The sequence below is a fragment of the Pinus tabuliformis genome, chromosome 7 (genome assembly GCF_031772625.1).
Source record: "Pinus tabuliformis cultivar Carrire ecotype Pingquan chromosome 7, CPIR1, whole genome shotgun sequence".
NCBI lineage: Eukaryota > Viridiplantae > Streptophyta > Pinopsida > Pinales > Pinaceae > Pinus > Pinus tabuliformis.
Genome location: NC_142293.1, coordinates 341,679,065 through 341,698,990, shown reverse-complemented (window position 1 = coordinate 341,698,990; position 19,926 = coordinate 341,679,065).

The window sequence follows — 19,926 nt, the reverse complement described above, 5'->3', positions numbered from 1 at the left end:
AAAAGTTTTTCTCTTTCCTAGATGGATTCAGTGAGTACAACCAAATTGAGATCAGCCCGGAAGACCAGGATAAAACCAACTTCACTTTTCCTTAGGGTACTTTTGCTTATAGGGTCCTTCCTTTTGGCCTATGCAATGCTCCTGCCACTTTCTAGAGAGCAGTCCCGAGTATTTTCCCCAAGTTAGTCCATGATGTGGTGGAAAAATATATGAATGATTTTACATCTTATGGCTGTGATTTTCAAGAGGCTTTTTCCAACCTAGGGAAAGTACTACACAAATGCATTGAAATGAACTTGTCTCTCAGTCCCGAAAAATGTGAATTCGTGATGACTGTAGGGACCGTGTAGATCATTCAATATCTCAGCAAGGACTATAGGTGGACCTAAACAAAATAGCTATCATCTAAAGGGTCCCACCTCCTCAAATGCAGAGAGATGTCAGAAGTTTCCTAGGGTTAGCTGGATACTTCGAAGGTTCATAAAGGACTTCAACAAGTTGGCCTCTCCTTTATTTGGTTTGTTGGCCAAGGACTCTAATTTTATATGGTCAAAAGGCTATCAAGAGGCCTTAGACACCCTAAAGAACAAGTTAACCACTGCACCGATTCTCCGAGGCCCAAATTGGGCCATTCCTTTTCATATTCATGTTGATGCCTCACACAAAACCATAGGACCTTCCCTAGGTCAGATAGATGAAAAATTTCCTTATGCTATCTACTTTATGAGTAAGAATCTGTTAAAGGATGAACTAAATTAAAAAGTGACCGAAAAGGAACCCCTGGTTGTTGTGCCTTCATTGAACAAATTTAGGCATTATATTACAGGATATCAAACATTTCTGCACACTAACCATGCTGCAATCAAATATTTAATGAATAAACCAGATGTGAATGCTCAGATTATAAGATGGTTACTTTTATACAATAGTTTGATCTAACTATTGTTGATAAGCTGGGTAAGGAAATAATTGTTGCAAACTTTTTGTCTAGATTAAATTTTCCTGTAGGTGAAGAAGGAATGGCTGATGACCAGTTACCGGATGAGCACTTATTTTCTAGTTTAGTTCTCTCTCAATGGTTTGCTGATATAGAAAACTATTTGGTATCTGCATAGTTCCCACTAAACTTGTCCTCGAAAGAGAAAAGAAAGATAGTAAGGAAGAGCACCCCTTTCACTTGGATTGGGGGAAATCTCTTCAAACTTGGTCCAGATCAACTCTTGAGAAGGTGTGTCAGGGAGGACGAAGTCTTTGACATCCTTCTGACCTGTCATGATGGGCCTTATAGAGGTCACTTTATAGCAAAGAGGACAACATTCAAAGTGTTACAAGTAGGCTATTATTGGCCCACTCTTCATCAGGATGTGAAAAGATATACTAGTCAGTGTGATCAGTGCCAAACAATGGGAAGGCCTACTCTAAGAGATGAAATGCCTCTGTAGCCTCAGGTGACTTTCGAGCCATTTGACAATTGGGCATGGACTTCATTGGATCTATTGACCCTCATTCCAAACAAAAGTAGTACATCATTGTGTGCACTAACTATTTGACTAAGTGGACTAAAACCAATGCAATTAAGGCAACAACAAAAGAGAAGGTAGCTGAGTTGCTTAGGGAGAATGTATTTTACAAATTTGGGTACCCTAGAGAGCTGGTCATAGACCAAGGCAACTAGTTTACCTCCAACATGATTGAAGACATTCTCAGCTAGCACAAGATCAAGCATAGAACCTCCACTCCCTATCATCCATAAGCTAATGGATAAGTAAAGGTGACCAATAGAGCACTAGAGGGCATCTTGACCAAAGTGGTAAGCAACAACAGGAAGGATTGGGCAGATAGAATAGTTGAGGCCACCTGGGCCTATAATACCACTTGTAAGACCACCATTGGATTCACAGCCTATGAGTTGGTCTATGGGAAGAAGGCCTTGTTGTCCATTGAATTTGAGTATAACACATTAAGGATGGCAACTCAACTAGATCTAGATCTCAGCAGTGCACAAAAAGAGATATTGCTCCAGTTGAATGGTTTGGATAAGTTTAGAATGTAGACCCTCCTACCTACAGAGGTAATTCAACTTCAGAGGAAGATCTGGCATGACAAGAACATCGAGGAAAAGCAATTTCAAGAAGGTGATTGGGCTTTGTTATATGATTCTAATTATAAAGACTTGAAGGGTAAGTTAAGGACAAGATGGCTAGGACCTTATGTTGTAGAAAGATGCCATGATAATGGTTCAGTATAGATCAGAACCATAGATGAATAGGCCGCTCCTTTACTTGTTAATGGACACCGACTAAAGATTTACAAGAAACCATTGTCAAAAGAATATTTCATTGATGATATCAATAAAATAGTGATGGTAGTGGAGCAAGTTTCAGCTCCTACCTCAATAAATCACTGAGAGAGAAAAGAAAAAAGAGTAAAGACTCAGGTGAAAACCTCATGAGGCACCTGAGTCCCACTATTGGGTTGAAAACCTCTTGGGGCAGCCCAATGGTGTCAAAAAAAAAAGGAGAGAGATAAAATGAGAATAAAAAGATCCCTGGGTGAAAACCTCTCTTGAGGCACCCAGGGAAAACAGGTAGGATGAAAACCTCTAAGAGGTATCCTAGTTGTTTTCAAAAAAAAAAAAAAAAATGGAAAGATCATGAAAATTGCTATTTCGCAGGTAAGCAAGAAGGAAAATTAGAGACCAAAGGAGGATCACCAAGAGACCTATTTCACTCAAATTTTATTTTTCCACTCATTTTCATTCATCACTCTACCATTTCTCTCATTTTTTCCACTCCTTTCCTTCAGTTTACAAGGGGATTGTGTTTTCTACAAGATCCCCTGTAAACCTACAGGATCCCCTGAAAACCTATAGGATGATCCCGCAAGAATCACAGTGACCCAGAAATCCTACAGGAAGTGACCCTAAACGAAAGAATGACCTACTCTGTCAATAAAATAACACCCCTACATCATCATTCCATTACCATACCTATTTCCACCTTCATCACCCCTACATTCACCCTTAATCAAATATGTCAGTTCCAAAAAAAAAAAGCACAGTCTTCGAAAAAGAAGGAAACAAAGAGCAATAAGGAGCATCACCTAAGTATTCCTCCACAATCCTAGTCTCCCTCTCCATCCATGTCACCATCCTCAAACTCCTAGCAGAAGGTATGATTAAGAGTTTTGAGGGAGAAGCAGCTATAGGAAATCCTATAGGAAATCTTGCAGCAGCCTATCCCACAGAATGAAAATCATAAGAGCAACAAGCTTCTAGCATGATGATCCAAGAGCAGAAGGGACTCCAAAGCAGAAGCAACACCATCATATTCAACGCCAGGTACCTGCACCACAGAAAAATCATCAGAGAACAACGGAAAACGAAAGAAGAATAACATGCATCTAATACACGCAGCAAGCACCTCCAGTCTTCAACCACTGCAACAAGGTATTAAGCACCATAGGTAAGTATCTTGCTCACTCTGTCATGTGCATAATGTAGTCAAAATATGTAAATGTTACGAGTAAGTTGGTTTATAAGCGAAAGGTGGCCAGTTAACTTGGCCACCTTCAATCAGTAAAAAAAGACAACAATTTGTCCTCACACATATGGCAGCTGTCAACTCAAAAACAAAAAGGAGAAGGACAAAAAAAGTTAAGGCTATGGAAGCATGAAGTGGGAGTTGATTATGAGGAAGTGGGGAATTATGAGGTGGCAGTGGGGACCAACAGTCCAAAAATGGAAATCATACCTCGGCTACCAACACACCACCTCAACCCAAATGACCATAAGAGGAAATAATCATCATCTCCATGCATTCATGCATTCACTTCCTCGAGGATCGCTCTCATAAGTTGCTCTCATACCCAGGAAACCTACAACAAGGAAGACACCATCGTTTATCTACATAGGAATTCCCACAGGATAGCATAGGAAATCCTACAGGATTGCACATAGGATTCCTATAGGATACACAGAGACAGTCTACAGGATAGCCCGAGAGGCGTTTTAGAAGGGAAAACGAGGGAGTTGACCACAAAAAACATTATGAAAAGGTAGGTTCTGTAACTACATTCCTCTTTCCAAGTAAATTGAACAAAAAATCCTCTAGTTTGAGTGAATTTGGCAGTTGTGCAAGAGAATTGTCCACATAGTCATCTTAGTTTTTTACTTCTTCATTTGAAATTTTTTTCAACCATATCATGTCCTCAAATCCTCACCAACCAAGATGATAGGAGGGTTTAATAAGAGGGAGCCCACTAACACTATGAGAATCCAACAACACCCTCAGGTACTAGAAATCTTCACAAGGCATAATTGGATGGGGTTTTTCGAAAAATTAAGGGGGTATGATGATGAGGTGGCTCGAGATTTTTCTCTCTCCCTCATTCCACTCACCAGAGTCCATGCCACTGTTGTGGTAAGAGGCCTCTCCATAGAAATCACCCCTAAACTCATCAGCAGAGTTACCACACTTCCCCTAGGAGTACCATGGAGGAAGGAAGACAAAGGAGATAGCCAGGTTGCCAAAAGGAAATTATTTTTAGAAGGTGAGGAACCCACTGAGGACAAAAATGGAGTAAGGAGAGCAAGTCTTCCATATCCCTGGAACGAGGTAAGCTACCAACTTATAAAATAAATTTCATGTGAGGGTAGGTATAGTGTGGAATATGGCTATCATTTAGGCTTCTTGAAGAATTGATATTTGGAGCAGAAACACCCCCCTCACCACAGCCCCAGCATACCATACTTCCTGCTGCAATCACTGATAGACTCAAGCATCAAAGTGCAAGAGGGAAATTCCCAACAGTTAGCTCACCATGGGTTAATTAGAATCCTTATAGAAGATTCCCTCCAAAACCTCAGAATTCCTATACAATGGTTAGTTTTTAGAGACATGCAAGCAGAGGAAGACATCAAGGCTCTCACATATGATGTTAGTCTTAATGTCAATGAAGAGGAAGAGGAAGAAGAAGTAGAGAAATAAGAAGAAGAAGTAGAAGGAGATGAAGATGAGATGGAGGAAGAAGAAGATGAAATAGAAGAAAATGAGGAAGATGAAGAATATGGGGAGAAAGAGAAGGAGTATGATGAAGAAACATAGGAGGATGTTAAGGAGGGAACTGATAAAGATGATGAGAATCTACAAGAGGAAGAAGAAAGGAAGACATAGGTGAAGAAGGAAATGGGAAGGAGGGGGAAGAAGATGAGGAGGAGTCCCTAGGGTGTCTCCAGAACCCACTGAGAGAGGAAACAACTACCCTCACTGTTCTTAGCACCCCCATCAAGAAAAAAGACAAAAGACGAAGGCAGACCCCCTTATATTTCAGGATAAGGAAAAGCACAACAATAAGGCAGGGGAAACCCCAAACGCTAACCAAAATTCCCATTGTGATTCAAGTATGATCTCAACAAAAGGAGAAAATTCCTTCCCTACGTCTCCTATCACCTATGTGAGAAGGCCTATGACTAGATCAACCTCCTCCAAGGGAAAAGCAATCTTACAGGATACACAAAAAAATCTACAAGAAGAAGAAGTAGTCCTACAAAATACTTTGCTAAACCTACAGGAGACACAAAATTTGGAAAAGGAGGTAGGCCAACATCAAGGAACTAAAGAAGAGTACCCAAAGTCAAAATAACCTAGCCCCAAACCTAACCTAGCCCCCAACCTAGCCTTGACTCCTACTACAGGTTTATTGAAGGAGGCAGGGTCATACCTCAAAAATTTTCTATTCCATTGTTCTTTGAGCTTGAGAAGGAGAGAGCCAAAACTCACCGATGGATGCAAATCAAAAAATACAAGGTGGTGGAAGACATTGGGTACATGGAGGAGAATCTCAAGGAGATGGGAAGAGAGCTAAGTAGCTTGATAGACAGAGAGGCCATAATGAAAAATCAACTAGAAACAGAAAATGCATGGTTGAGAGGACATCTGCAAGAAAGAGAGAATCGATTGGCATGTATGGCTAGTCTCTCTTTGGAAGCAATCCAGTGTAGGATGCCAACTAATTCTTATGCCCTATACCTCAAGGAATCATGGCTGCAGTTCCAGATCAAGAACCTAACATAGAGAGGCACCATGCCATTTTAGGACTACAGGCACTTCATTGATCTTTGTTATCAGAGCACACTAGAAGATAGGGCCAAGATGTCTGATTTTTATTTGCACAACATGGCTTTAATAGACATGAAAGTATGGGACCATAATGCCAAGCTGGGAGATTTACAGTTGATGGCTTTGGCATCATGGATGAACCATTAGGAATCAAGGGCTAAAGAGATGAAGAAGATATTGGCAAGAGAGCAAGCTGAACCTCTTATGATCAGAGATGAACAGCCAGATCCCACGACCCTCATCAATACCCATAATTTGATTCCCAATGATCCTCAACTTGCACCTAGATATCTTGTTGCCCAAGAGCAAACAATTTCACATTTTGAGGACATGTTCAGGCTGTTAGGGGATGATAGCATACATGCTTGCATGAGGAGATGGAACACATTGCCATACAACTTAAAGATAAGAGAGTACCACTCTCCTCAAAGATTGAGAGAAGAAATAAATAGGACACCCATGTACAAGAAATCTATGTAAAGGCTGAAAGTCAATTGGATTGGCCTGAAACTCAGTCCACCACTACTCTTAGGAATGCTAGAAGGAAGGAAGGAAGAAGAAGAAAAGAGGTAGTGGGAAAGGTAGAAAGGAATGCAGGCTTCTATGAACAACAAGAGGAAACCACAATAGAGGCATGAGATGTCAGGGAGGCCACTAGAGCTAGGAAGGATATGGATATTGATTGAGTTGCTCAGAGGATGAGCAACACTTTCAGTAGGGGGTTGATGATGAGCCTCATCATTGGGTAATTATATGGGCCTTAGTTCACCTCCTAGATTAGTCAAACCAACTTTTCTCACAACTTATTACATGTTTTTTATTATATTTTGTTTATGAGAAGAGTTAGAGTTGGATATGATGGCTAGTGGACTAATGTGCATTGAATGCAAGATTGAAGGAGAAAATCAAGGAATTTTGGCAAATACTAAGGTTAAAAATCGAATGGGCCAAGGGAGAGGGATTGTAGGAGGTAAACCCTCCTCATTTACTTCTTCCCCATTCAAATATTCCTCCATCCATCACACCAGCTTGGAGTGCAAGAAGCCAAGCCATGAGGATTAGAAGGCAACTGAGCAAGTGAGAGACAAAGAGCTAGTTTATCTCGAGTTTGGGAGCCGAGCCTCCCTAATTTTAAGGAAGTCATTGGGGACTTCAGTTGTATAAGTAGAGAGGCCTAGAGCCTCATTAGGATTCAATTTTTTGTTGTAAAACTCTAAGCTATTTTCGAGCTCCATACTTGTGAAAGTTTTATTGATGTAATTTTCTGTTTTGGTAATAAGAATGAGTTTTGTTTTGAGCTAGCACTGAGTTAACTCAGAGGGTTGAAGCTCTTGGGTTAGGGCCCAACCCTAGCAGCCAAGGCTCCTCTTTCTTGTATTTGTATGTTTAGATTAGTCTCATAGCTTCATTGTTAATTTTCTTTTAGATGTGTTTTCATTGCAAGTAGTGTAGATTGGATTGGTTGTTTATTAGTTTGCTTCCATTTGTGCCTTACTTCAGTAGCAGGTTAGTAGGGATAAAAGGAGTATCAGAAGGTTGTCAGTGGGTGTCTTAGCCTCATTTTATCCCTTTAGGATCATGATTTGAGGAAGGGACCCTTGTGTAGCCCCAAAAACACAGATTTCTATTTATTGCATAAGCTTTAGGGTTTACTGTATTTAAGTTAGCATTTGATCATTTTTGCAAAGTAGGATTTAACAATGTAAACTTTGAAACGGGAATTGATACTGTTACCTGTTTCATAGAGATAGCAAAAAATTGACCCGATTGTGAAAGGGGTGATGCAGAACACACATATTTTTTTTAGAGTATAGTTTTTGGCACTTTAAATAACCGATACGATTACCTATTTCGTAGGGGTAGTAAAAACGTGACCCGATTTTCAAAAGTGGTTAAACAAAATACACTTCTTTTTGTTGGGAGCATATTTTTAACATTTTAAATTTTCTTATGTATCAAATATAAATATTTGTTTTTAAATATTAGTGATTTTCATGCTGATTTTGAAATGTGTAGATGCAACGTGTTGATGCAGCATACCTTTTTTTTAAAGGACTTATTACTTAATGAATTTTCAAGTTGTTTATTTTTCTTTTTTTAAATATTGATTAGTTAAAAAAAACAAATATAATATATATATATATATATATATATATATATATATATATATATATATAAAACAAAAAAAATAAAAAATAAAAACTTAAAAAAAAATATCTCATAAACCATAAAAGAATTTGGAAAAAAACAACATTATATATATATATATATATATATATATATATGGAAAATTAAAAAAACAATAGAAAAACCTAGGAAAAAAATTTAAAAACAAACTAGATTAAACAAAAATAGAGAATTAACCCCCAAAAAATTTAAAAACTAGTGAAATTAATATTAAAAACATTTAAAAAAAAACTAAAAAAACAAATAAACTGAAATTACTAAAAAAAACTAAAAAAATATCAAAATTTTAAAAATATATGTCTTTTTAAATTAAAAACAAAAAAAATTAATTAAAAACCATTATAAACGTATAAAAAAACTGTTTTTGATTAAGAAAAAAATTTTGTTTTTTAATAAAATTTTCATTGTTAATTTAAAAACAAATAATTAAAAACATTAAAAATTAATATTTATTTATTTATTTTTATTTTTTTCCTAAACAAAATTTTATGTTTTTTATTTAAAAAAAATTATTAAAAAAATTTCAATTATTATTATTATTATTTTTTTTCAATTTGCAATTTTTTTTTTTTTTTTTTTTTTTTTTTTTTTTTATATTATAGAAAAAAATAATAATAATTAAACGCGCCCCCACCGAGCGGCGGGCAAGTGGCTGTTCAATTCCTGGAATCGGCTAGCCTCCCGCCCGCCACCCACTGGGGGCGCGCTTTTTTTTTTTTTGGTACTATAAAAACAAATTTAAAAAAAAAATGAAAATTAAAAAAAAAAATGAATTTTTTTTTAATAATTTTTTTTTTTTTAAAACACAAAATTTTGTTTAGAAAAGAAAAGAAAATTAATGTTTTTATTTGTTTGTTTTTAAATTAAGAATGAAAATTTTATAAAAAAAACAATTTTTTTTTTTTTAAATGAAAAACACATTTTTTATACGTTTATAATGTTTTTAATTTTTTTTTTTTTCTTTTTTTTTTTTTTGTTTAAAAAGACATATTTTTAAAATTTCCATATTTTTTTAGTATTTTTATAGTAATTTCAATTTGTTTTTGTTTTTTTAGTTTTTTTTTTAATGTTTTTAGTATTAATTTTACTAGTTTTTAATTTTTTTTTCCTAGTTTTTTTTTAATTTTTCTACTTTTAGTTACTTAACTTTATATATATATATATATATATATATATATATATATATATATATATTATATATATATATATATATTTTTGTTTCTTTTTTTCCAAATTTTTTTATGGTTTACATATTTGTTTTTGTTTTTCCATTTTTTTCAAATATGTTTTTTTTACTATTTATTTGTTTATAATTTGTAATTTTTTTTTTAGTTTTTTAATTCTTATCTTTTATAGCTTTTTTTTTTATATATATATATGTATACATTTTATGATTGATTTTTGATCATTTTTTTTTTTTTTTTTTTTTCTTCTATTTTTATTTTATGTTTTGTTTTTAGTATATATTTTAATTTATGTTTTGCTTTTTTTTTTTTCTTTTTTTTTTTTGTTTTTGTTTTGTGTTGTTTCATTGTTTTAATTTGATTTTTATTTTTGATTTTTCTTTTATGTTTTCATTATTATTTTGAAATTTTAATGTTTTTCAGGGTCATGATAAAATATTTTACACCATTATTTCAAAATGTTGAAATTTTACCCTTGAAATCATATTTGTTATCCCAGCGTCAACACTTTTCGTTTCGAGGGTGATTTTTGTACAAAATTTACCATTGAAAAAAAAAATTGTTATTCAAACATCAACACTTCATTTTGAGGGTGTTTTTGGAAAAATTTTGCACAAAAAATTGGTTTTTGCCACCATTTTTAAAACATGTTGAAAATTTACCCTAGAAAAAAAACGTGTTATTCCAACACCAACACTTTTCGTCTTTAGCACTGTTTTTGATGTTTTTATGAGGTTTTTTGACCAGAGTTCCGGTTTTGAGTTTATAATTCCCATTTCAAAGTTTACATTATTATTTCATTTCCATCTCTTCTATCTTCACTCTTGCAGTAGATCTCATCCATGCTTTCATTCCCTTCAACAACTTTCCTCATGCATCATGTAGGCAATTAGTTTATTAATTCTGCTTTTCTAGCTTATGAGAATGCTTCTTGTTTACATAGATTTTTGGGAATTATACATGTTTTATGCAGAGCAAGTGCTTCAGGAGGAGACATAGACTTCATATCTAACAACCACCTTCCACTCCATCCACCATAGTCATTCCTTGTTTTTACCATTGCCTTCACTAGTTTTCATCAGTTTTCATAGAAATTCTTCCAAGAACATTGAGAAAATCCAACCATCCTCTATCTTTGTTGTTGACTTTTGAGTGATCGTAGACCTTTCCTCACTTCATTCCACCCACCTACCACCTTCCCTAAGCCTTCCATCACCTCCAACACCTTCCATTTTGATCTCGGTTGTATCTTATAGATTTCTAGATGTTATGAAACTAGCTCACAAAAAGATAGAAAAGATAGATGAATGCCTTAGAAATAAGCCTCTTCAAGGGGGAAACCTCCTTTACATTACACAAATGACCAATTCTTGGATTATACAAATGACAAGACCTCCTTTCTATATATAGGAGTCTAAGGGGTCATAATATAATCAGAGCCGACATAACAATAATAATGTAAGGGCACAATAATAACAATAGTGGGCTTCTATGGGGCACAATAATAACAATATGGGGACTACATGGGCACAAAAATATAATAAGGGGTTTGTACTAATAACAATAAGGGGTTACACTAGTAGTATAGGGACGTAACATGCCCTTATCCTTCAAAAAGTGTTGTCTTTAATGCTTGAGTAGTTATTGATGCTTTTGTATAAAATTCTTGTCCTCCCATGTGGAATCTTCAACGGGTAAGTTCTTCCACTTGATGAGATACTCTGAAATTGATCGATTTTGTAGCTACTGGGTTTTTGTTTCTATGACTGCTCCAGGTTCCAATATGATTTTTCCTTCCTCATCAAGTTCTGGTAATATTGTTTGAACTGGGATCTTCTGCAACTTTTCAATGAGTGGCAACACTTCTTCGCCCTTGTTCCATTCATCCCTTGCTTCATTTATCCAATCTGGTTGGATAATAGAAATAGCACAAAAAAATGCTTTCACATCCTCATCCTTTCTTGAGAGTGCATTTGCCACAACATTTTGCTTCCCTTTTTTGTAGATGATTTCTAAGTCATAACCCAACATCTTTGTGACCCATTTTTGCTGCTCTTCAGAGGATAATATTTGTTCTAAAAAGTATTTAAGACTACCATGATCCGTTTTTACCTTGAAGTGTCTTCTCATTAGGTAGGGTCACCATTTCTTAAGTGCATGTAGTATTGCCAACATTTCCTTCTCATAAATAGCTTTGTGTAAATACTTTCCTTTGATTGGACGACATTCGAAAGCAATGGGTCTTTCATCTTGCATTAAAACAACACTAATTCCATTTCATGAAGCATCAAATTCCATAATAAAGGTTTTTGTGAAGTTTGGCGTAGCTAAGACCGGTACTTGGCACATTGCCTCTTTAAGATGTTCAAAGGCCTTTGTTGCTTTTGGAGTCCATGAAAATGCATCTTTCTTCAATAATGTTGTTAGAGGTGATGCTATTCTCCCATAATTATTAACAAAATTGCGATAATACCTTATCAAATCGAGAAATCCTTGCAGATGCTTTATGGATGTGGGGATTTTCCATTCCTTAATGGCTTTAATTTTGCTAGGGTCTACTGTAACACCTTCATGAGATACGATATGACCCAGGTATTCCAGCTCTTGTACTCCAAAGAAACATTTGGAGCTTTCTGCATATAATTGTTTCTCCTCCAATAGTTTGAGAACACTGTCAACTTGTTGAACATGATCCTTCCAAGACTTGCTGTAGATTAGTATATCATCAAAAAATACTAACACAAATTTTCTAAGGAAGGGTTTGAAAATGGAATTCATCAAACCCTGAAATGTAGAAGGTGTATTGGTAAGGCCAAAAGGCATGACCAAAAATTCATAATGATCCTCATGAGTTCTAAATTATGTTTTTGGAATGCCTTTAGTCTTCATTTTGATTTGATGATATCCTGAACGAAGATCCAAATAGGTGAAGTAAATTGATCCATGCAATTCATCCAATAATTCATCAATGGCAGGAATGAGAAATTTATCTTTAATAGTGAGCTTGTTGAGCTCCCTATAATTTGGAAACATGTGCCATGATCCATCCTTCTTGTGCACCAATACTACTGGAGCAGAGCAAGAACTTTGACTAGCTTGAATTATACCAGCCTCTAGCATTTCTATAGCCATACATTCAATTTCACTCTTTTGGGCATAGGGATATCTATATGGCCTGATGTTTGGAGGAACACTTCCTGGAATCAAATGAATAGCATGATCATCATCACGAATAGGTGGGAGGCCTTTGGGAGTCTCAAATACCTTGGAGTGATTGTCCAAGACTTTTTGGAGATCTGGAGAAATAGATGATTTCTATGTGGGAACCTCTAGCGAACATAATTGTGCAATTACACTTGATTGTTCCTTCTTTAGAAGCTTTGTCATACCGTTAGAGCTGATTATCTTTCCTGGTTTCCCTGCAATACCCCTTAATTCAACTTCCTTTCCTTCCACACAAAATTTCATGAAAATTTCTTGAAAATTAAAAGCTATTGTACCCAAGGATTATAGCCATTAGACTCCTAGTAAACCATCAACACCACCCATTGGAATGGAAAGCATTTTGCTATTCAATACATATTCTCCCATGGATAGCTTGATATTATGGCACTTTCCAGAGAAATTTAAGGTTCCTCCACTTGTAACCATCACTTGACACTCTGGTGTTGGATATAGGAAGCAATTCAATTCCTTGGTTATCTTACAATGAATAAAATTATTGTTACTTCCGGAATCAATCAACACTATTACCTTTTTCTTCCTGATATGTCCTTCTATCTTGATAGTTTGAGGAGTGGTAATTATAGCCAATGCATTACAAGATATGGTCGGATTCATTTATTCTTTATCTAGGGTTTGTTCCTGGAGTATATCCTCTTCTTTTAACATTTCTTGTTCCTTTTCTTCCTCCTCTTCATAATATCTGTAGAATAATTTCTTCTCTGCACACTTATGACCTTTAGTGTATTTTCTATCACAAGTGTAACAAAGCCCTTTTTCTCTTTTTTCTTCCAATTGTTGTGGTGTTAACCTTGTAGGTTGTGGAAGCCTAGGGGCAATAACACTTCCATCTTTATAGTTGTGAGTGGTAGGCTTCCTGGTTGCCATAATTTTTCTTTCCATTTTTCTTGCTAACCTGAATGCCTTCTCCAATGAATCAGGTTCCCAAAGGCGAACCTCATGTTGGATATTATCCTTTAAATTCCCTATGAACACATCAATCCTATGCTCCTCTAGAATATCTTTTACCCTTATGTTCAATTTTTGGAAGTCCTCAATGTGCTCCATCATTGAACCCTTTTGTTTGAGATTTATCAATTGGCTAAAAAAGGTGTTGCTTTTGTTATCCTTATAATGTGCTATCACTTCTTCCATAAAAATTGCACAAGTGACAATTTGTCTCTGAGAGAAAAGCCATCAAAACGATAAAACTGATTTGGTTCCAAATATAAAAGTTGCAATACGTACCTTTTATGTGTTTTGCACATTATGGAGATCGAAAAATTGCTCCATCTGTAGTATCCATGTTCCGGGATCCTTGCCATCAAACTTCCTCATATCGATTTTTGGAACATGGTGGGTCTTTAATCCAACATTAGAGTCTATTAAATCATGATTAACATTTCTTTTTTTCTCATCATGAGCTTCATTTACTACCTTTTCACCATTAATAACCATTTCTTGTAGCAACTTATTCAAATTTATCTTCAATTCTTCCATCTTAGTGTCCATTCCATTCATCTTAACATCCATGCCATTAATTTTAGCATCCATGCCATCCATCTTAGCTTCAACGTCTTAAATTGCACACCATTCATATTAGCTTCCACGCCATTCATATTTACCTTTTGTGAGAGTGAAATTTGTTGTACTTTGTCTTGTAATTTTGATATATCATGTTGCATTTCTTCCTCTTCTTCACGAGTCATGCTAGAGATTTTAGGTTGCTTACTACGTGTTTCCATTTTATTTCTTTGGCGCATCCATTAATGCTAATAATTCTTCACTATTGCCTTTGAATTTCTTCAAACTAATTTTTCAAACCAATCTTATGGAAAATTTAAAAAGAAACTACACACATTTTTTTCACTTTGTAAGAGCTCAATATTGAATCTGTTGTATGTCTGTAATTGCGGATCTCGAATATCTAAAATCACATCCTGTAGTATCCCTTTGAGTCCTCTTTATAAGCCCGCAATTTTGACCAAGATTGGATTCTCCAAGGAAGAGTTATACCAAATCTCCCACGGTGACCTGATTATATACTAGTTCAGTAGAGCAAACTTGTACGAAGTTCCACATGTCACTGTTTCGACCTTAGTACCTGAAAATGATATATAGAAAGCTACAATCATTCCTCTTTCTGAAACTTCTTACGAAATTTCAATCTAATTCTTAGAACAAAAGTTATGATGATTTTCCACAGATCACATGTTTGGAATGTAATTCTGGAGTCTGCAAAAGCCCTAACTTCCTCAGATCATATCTCTGAAAATGTAGTGATACAAGCTCCGAAATTCAGATCTGAAGCTCAAAACAATTTCGGGTCAAATTGTTTTTTTTTTAGCTTCTGAAATGGGGCAGAAAAAAATTATAGCAAAACTGCCACAATGACTTGTTTGGAGCACCGAAACCCTAGAATCCAAAGCTCTGATACCAAATGTTATGAAACCAGCTCACAAAAAGATAGAAAATATAGATGAACGCCTTAGAAATAATCCTCTTTGAAGGGGAAAAGTCCTTTACGTTACAAAAATGAACAATTCTTGGATGATACAAATGACAAGACCTCCTTTCTATATATAGAGTCTAAGGGGTCATAATATAATCAGAACCAACATAACAATAATAATGTAAGGGCACAATAATAACAATAGTGGGATTCTATGGGGCACAATAATAACAATATTGGGACTACATGGGCACAAAAATATAATAAGGGGGTTGTACTAGTAACAATAAGGAGTTACGCTAGTAGTATAGGGACCTAACAGTAGTACATCCTGTAGGTTTTCCTGAAATGGCTTATTTTGAGGCTGAATCGAGGGAAAACCTCTAGGAAGTCACCAAAATACTCCCAAGGGTCTCCCACACCATCCAACCATATCCTAACCCTTCTATCCATCCTCCAACATCCTTAATTCACCTACCACATCACCAAAATAAATTAGTTTGCATACTTGATTTTGCATGAAAAGACAAAAAGGAAAAAACATATTTATTTTGGTCCCTTTACTTCCACATTAGTGATATTTGATGCTTCTAATTTCCATGCTTAGATAGTAGCATTTGGTTCATGTTAATTTAGCATTATTGCAAAGCATAGTTTCTTGGTAGTTAATTAGGAAATGGTGTGATTTAATTTGAATTTCAGTCTTTTTCATTATTGCACTAGAGTAGCTCTCCCTTAGAGCATATTTCCCTTTCTTCAATCAAGAAACCAAGCTTCTTATGACTCCATAGAAATTTGGCTTGAAATCCCCAGTGGTCTCTTGCGAGCTAAATTGTGACAAAAGGAAGAACCATCACTTTTACTTGTGTATACAACACTGTCACCTCCAAGTTTGGACGAATCTCGGGTTGACAAAGTAAAGCTGGTAGCCCAGGAGTTGCAGCATTCTTGCTGCAACACTGGGGCTCATCACCTCTTAGGTTGAAAAATGCCCCTACAACCTTCATGAAGCTGATGGATGACATCTTGCAACCCTTCACTAACTCATTCATGGTGGTGTATTTGGATGACACTTTTATATTAAACCAGAGCTGGGAAGAGCACCTCCACCATATTTGACAAGTCCTCCAAACTTGTGGTAACACAAGATGGGTACCAATTTGGAGAAATTCACTTTTGGTATGACCTAGGTTCAATATCTAGGGTACATCATTGATGAGTGGGGTGTGCATGTGGACCCAACCAAGATACAAGTCATTCGGGATTGGCTAGCCCCAACCACTCTAATAGAGCTCCGAAGATTTCTAGGTTCTGCCAACTTCTACTGCAGGTTCATGTTGGGGCTCTCTCATATCATTTTCCCTTTGAGTTAAGTCACTTAGGGAGGAGGAAAATAAAATTTCTTTTGGTCTGAATCCCAACAAAAGGCGTTTTCTGAGTTGAAGCATCGCCTCTACTCTGAACTATTGCTAACATTACCATACTTGCAATAACCATTTAAGATCGAGATAGATGCCTCCAACTATGCTATTGGTGTATTTCTTACTCAATAGGGGAATCTAGTGGCATATCATAGTGAGACACTTTCAGACACAGTCCGGAAGTATCCCACCTATGACAAAGAGATGTACTCCATTATGTAGGCTTGCCAAAAATGGAAGCATTACATTCTAGGGAAGGAAAAGTGTTGGCTTGTTGGGGCCTGACCCAGGATCAGAAGTGATTTAGCCAAAAAAATCCCGAAACTACCAGCCTTTTCAGAAACAATCCGGATTGTGCGGACTGAGGTCTCACCCGAGGTAGTATGGGAGGGTGTTGGAACCAGGTTTCCGCACCCTAGGGATGTCTTGATGAGGTCTGGAAAGGTTGCGAACCAATCCTACGCACTTGTGCTGTTCCGCACAACCGTCTGACCTTCGCGTAGCTCTGGTACAAAGTGAAAAGAGGCGATGTCTAGATCCTTTATCCTTACTGTGTTATTATTATAGATCTGACTTAATTTTGCGGCCCAATATTCTCATCAAGCATTCAACATTCATAACAAGTGTGCACAATCATAAACTGTAAAGATATGCATAAGAATATAACAGAAGCATAAACACACAAATATACAAGGAGATGCACAATATTTTGGAATCAACTTATCTTTTATTAAACTTATGTTCCGTTACAATCCCAACTCTGCCTTGCACACTCAGCTACATGGGTCCACGCACATAGCTGCAGACTCTACCAGGCCTCTGTGCACATAGGTGCAGAGCCTCTTCCTCTTCCTACAACCCAAGACTTGGACTTACAGACTCAGAGCGAATTCCTTATTCAAACACCCATAACACTTGAGATCAGCCTAAAAACTACTTTCTACACTTAGAGCCTCGCTCTATTTACACATTCCCATGGTCCGTGGACCATGGGTAGGCCGACACATTCTATATTAAATTACAATATTTTAGGGCAGACTTCCCTAGACTCTCATGCTTTGCGCCCGCATTTTGCGGGGTCTTTACATTGCATTGACCAAAAGCTTGGGCTTCAAGCCCCATAAACCTGATATAGGGGGATCCGCTGCCCAATAGGCCCCCAACACAATCATCATCACTCGTCCCAAGTACTTAGCTGGTGTGGTGATCTTTGCTTGGAGTCCATCGAACAACTTCTGTGCTTCGCGAACATCTGCCACACGTTCCTCCACTGTCTTTTGTATCAATTGTGCATGACTCTCTGATGCATCATTGTGAGAGGCATATCATTGCCTTAGCGCATATGTATCTTTCATCTGGTCTAGCTTCCCCTCGACCGTGGTGGTGATCGTGAATGCTTCCTCAAGCCAAGGTTGGATGCGTGCTTTAAGCCCTGCTTCTTTCTGGCATGCGACATCCATCTGTTCCTTCAGAGACTGGGCCTCGCTCATCTTGGCCAACTGCTGAGTAAGGGCGACCGTCTATGCGGTCCCTCGGATATTGTCATAGGCTTGCGGCAACTCACGCTCTTTTGTCTCTAACTGTTGTAGCATTGGGTCTTCCTGCAGTGAAGTGAGCGTGAAGAGGGACTGATCCAAAAATCTCATGCAGTCTTGTACAAAATACTTTATCACTTCCAACCCTGATTGAATGGCGTGGTGGCACTGCTCTCTAAATTTCGGGGTGTAGAGGGCTACGCCCTTAGTCGTAGCTCTACGATCTGCAAGTTCAGCTCCAACTGAACCTTCGCGGCCTCCTCCTGGGTCTTGCGGATTCCAGCTACTAGGTGGTGAATCTTTTCTACGGTGGGGGGTGCCGCCGGCACAGCCAACTGCGATATGCTGCTATAGGCCTCCTCCATGGCTTTTTCTAATCCCTGGTTTTGTGTAACTAGGTTGTCATGTTGCAGGCCGAGTTATTTTAAATTTAACTTCTGCTCGCTCAAGACTTAGAGGGCGCGACCTTCCCTGGCACGAAGCTCAGGAGTTACCCCATCCTGCAGCTGGTATAGGGTTTCTCTAGGAAGGGCAACCAAATTCAACCCCCAGCCCCTCATGTCACCTCCGACTGCTGCTAAGACTGCACCTTCTGGTAGCACCAAGGTGTTCGTTGTGTGGGTGCACAACATCTGCTCAGCTTCAGATGCACCTTCTGCAATGTGCGGTGTCATCATTCCTAGGGGTCGCACCTATAATGCCTGCAACTACACTTTGAGCGCCCCCAAAATAGTTGTCTGCTTCATTATTAATTCTTTAAGTGCATCCTTAGTGTTACAGGGAAAAGTGTCTACACAGAACTGCTTATCCCACTAAGGTGTGGTAGCTACCTTAGAAACAAACAAAGTAAAGCTACTTTCATTTTTCCTTTATGAAATATAGATGAGAGAAGAACAAAGAAGACCAACCTCTGTCTTGCGCTAATCTCCTAGTTCGATTCCTCTCTCTCTTGATATTCTTTCGCTACTTGCTCCCTTGTACGCCCAGCTTCACAGAGTACCTGTAGGATCACAGTAGCATAACACTATACAAGAACATGGATGTATAATCATAAACAATCTAGGATCAGATGTAAATTGACCATACAAATGCATAAAACATAAATGAGACAAGAGTATGGAGGAAAACTTGAATAGCTTTTATTGATAATCAAGAAAGAGCCAAGGGAGTTACAACTAGTTGTTTTGACCGAGCATCATCCTCTCAGCAAGTAAGCCCTTCTTCACCTCATACAAAACTTAGATCACCCAACACTATGATGTTGTCTCAAGAAACCAACAACAATTCCTTACAAGATGCAAAATTCCAGCCTCTGGATCTCTGGGATGAGGGATCCATATATAGATATCTATAAGGGAGATGAGTCAGCTTGTGATTTGATTAGTGTCTTCCCTCTGATAGTTCTTGCTTCCACTTTGAGATTGATGATCTCTTACTCATCCTTGGTCGAATTCAGAGAGGCAAGTGTCACAGGAGAAGTTTCTGGAAGATTCCATGCCTCTCCACCTCGCGGATTGACATTGCCATTTGTCACTTCTCGCCCATCGCACCCCATAGAAGGGCTTTTTGAAATGCAACGCACCCACATAGTGTACTTAGGTGAGATGCAACGCACTTTGCTTATGGAGCAGCTGAAATGATCCTGTTTTGACCCGTTTTGAGCAATTTTTCATGGAGAACTTCTGGGAGAAGCTATAATCAGTTGACCTTGTTCCTTTAGGGGTTAGAACAACTCTTTTATGGACTTAGGAGCCCTTGGTTTATGGAAATTTCATGCTTGGGGTTGCAGTGCCCAAAAATGTCTAT